The sequence below is a fragment of the Salvelinus fontinalis genome, chromosome 20 (genome assembly GCF_029448725.1).
Source record: "Salvelinus fontinalis isolate EN_2023a chromosome 20, ASM2944872v1, whole genome shotgun sequence".
NCBI classification, from domain to species: Eukaryota; Metazoa; Chordata; class Actinopteri; order Salmoniformes; family Salmonidae; genus Salvelinus; species Salvelinus fontinalis.
Genome location: NC_074684.1, coordinates 4,779,264 through 4,782,345, shown reverse-complemented (window position 1 = coordinate 4,782,345; position 3,082 = coordinate 4,779,264).

Sequence of the window (3,082 nt, the reverse complement as noted above, 5' to 3'; positions counted from 1 at the left end):
TCCGGTAGATACTGTTACAAGATGTAAATAATGACGTACCAAGACAGGACTTAATGCTGCGTTCAAAACAACTGGGAAATCGGAACTCGGAAATCTCAGACTTCAGAATGTTCAAAACAACTGGGAAATCGAAAAAAATAAAATAAAATCCGACCTGAAAATCACTGATATCGTGGTTTGACCTGTTTTTTTGTTTTTTAACTTCCCTATTGACATGAAAGCACCATAAGCAACATGGCACATGGGGTTGGGAGAACATTGGCCAGTTTCTCTGAGTCAGAATGGGACATGTAGCTAGCTGCTCAGTGTAAAAATTATTGTTGTCTAGCAAAAATGACACGCCAACGGGGTCTAACAACTTGGATGGAAAATTACAGAGGATAATAGCGGACGATATTGCCACTCTATTTGCAATCTCTTCAATTTAAGCCTACGAGAAAGTGTGTGCCCTCAGGATTGGAGCGAAGCAAAAGTCATTCCGCTTCCTAAGAATAGTAAGGCCCCCTTTACTGTTTCTAACAGCCAACTAATCAGCCTGTTACCAACCGTTAGTAAAGTTTTGGAAAAAATTGTGTTTGACCAGATACAATGCTATTTTACAGTAAACAAATTGAAAACAGACTTTCAGCACACTTATAGGGAAGGACATTCAACAAGCACAACACTTACACAAATGACAGATGATTGGCTGAGAGAAATTGATGATAAAAAGATTGTGGGGGCTATTTTGTTAGACTTCAGTGCAGCTTTTGACATTATTGATCATGATCTAATGCTGGAAAATGTATGTGTTATGACTTTACATCCCCTGCTATATTGTGGATAAAGAGTTACCTGTCTATCAGAACACAGAGGGTGTTCTTTAATGGAAGCCTCTCCAACATAGAATCAGAAATTCCCCAGGGCAGCTGTCTTGGCCCCTTACTTTTTTCAATCTTTACTAATGACATGCCACTGGCTTTGAGTAAAGCCAATGTGACTATGTATGCGGATGACTCAACACTATACACGTCAGCTGCTACAGCGACTGAAATGACTGCAACACTTAACAAAGAGCTGCAGTTAGTTTCAGAATGGGTGGCAAGGAATAAGTTAGTCCTAAATATTTCTAAAACTAAAAGCATTGTATTTGGGACAAATAATTCAATAAACCCTAAACCTCTACTAAATCTTGTAATAATTCATGTGGAAATTGAGCAAGTTGAGGTGACTAAACTGCTTGGAGTAATCCTGGATTGTAAACTGTCATGGTCAAAACATATTGATACAACAGTAGCAAAGATGGGGAGAAGTCTGTCCATAATATCTTCTTAACAGAACTATCAACAAGGCAGGTCCCTAGTTTTGTCGCACCTGGACTATTGTTCAGTCGTGTGGTCAGGTTCCACAAAGAGGGACTTAGGAAAATTGCAATTGGCTCAGAACAGGGCAGTACGACTGGCCCTTGGATGTACACAGAGAGCTAACATTAATAATATGCATGTCAATCTCTCCTGGCTCCAAGTGGAGGAGAGATTGACTTCATCACTATTTGTATTTGTGAGATGTATTGACATGTTCAAAGCACCGAGCTGTCTGTTTAAACGACCAGCACACAACTCAGACACCCATGCATACCCAACAAGACATGCCACTAGAGGCCTCTTCACAGTTCCTAAGTCCAGAAGAGACTATGGGAGACGCACAGTACTACATAGAGCCATGAGTACACGGAACTCTATTCCACATCAGGTAACTAATGCAAGCAGTAGAATCAGATTTAAAAAACATAAAAATACATCTTATGGTACAGCCGGAGACTGTAAAGCAACACAAACATAGGCACAGACACAAGCACAAGCATACAAAACACACACGGTAACATACACACTATACATACACGTACAGATGGATTTGGTGTTGTAGATATGTGATAATGGAGTAGGGGCCTGAGGGAACACAGTTAGTGTGCTGTGAAATCAGTTATGAATGTATTGTAATGTTTTAAAATTTGCCAGAACTCAGGAAGAGTAGCTGATGCCTTGGAAGCAGCTAACGGGGACCCATAATAAATACCAATACAAATTACAGTACTTTAATTTCTGAGCTCCAAATTCAAGTTCAAGTAGAACCCTTGTATTGTCTGAAAGTTGTAACATGGAAAACAAAATATATTTGTCATGTTATTTCAATACTAGATCATAATGTGAATAAGCCCACATGTTTTGTCATTATATCCAGAATAATTTAAATTAAATCACATTTTATTGGTCACATACACGTACAGTCACAGTCGAAAATTTGGACAAACCTACTCATTCAAGAGTTTTTCTTTATTTTTTACTATTTTCTACATTGTAGAATAATAGTGAAGACATCAAAACTATGCAATAACACATATGGAATCATAGATAACCAAAAAGTGTTAAACAAATCAAAATAGATTTTATATTTGAGATTCTTCAAAGTAGCCACCCTTTACCTTGATGACAGCTTTGTACACTCTTGGCATTTTCTCAACCAGCTTCATGAGGTAGTCACCTGGAATGCATTTCAATTAACAGGTGTGCCTTGTTAAAAGTTAATTTGTTGAATTTCTTTCCTTCTTATTGCATTTGAGACATTCAGTTGTGTTATGACAAGGTAGGGATGGAATACAGAAGATAGCCCTATTTGGGAAAAGACCAAGTCCATATTATGGCAAGAAAAGCTCAAATAAGCAAAGAGAAATGACAGTCCATCCATCATTACTTTAAGTCAATCCAGAAAATGTCAAGAGCTTTTACATTTTTTTCAAGTGCAGCGCTATGATGAAACTGGCTCTCATGAGGACCGCCACAGGACTGGAAGACCCAGAGTTAGCTCTGCTGCAGAGTTCATTAGAGTTACCAGCCTCAGAAATCGGCAATTAACTACAGTTCAGATTGCAACTCACAGAGTTCAAGTAACATCTCAACATCAACTGTTCAGAGGAGACCGTGAATCAGGACTTCATGATCGAATTGCTGCAAAGAAACTACTACTAAAGGACACCAATAATAAAAAGAGACTTGCTTTGGCCAAGAAACACGAGCAATGAACATTAGACCAGTGTAAATTTGTC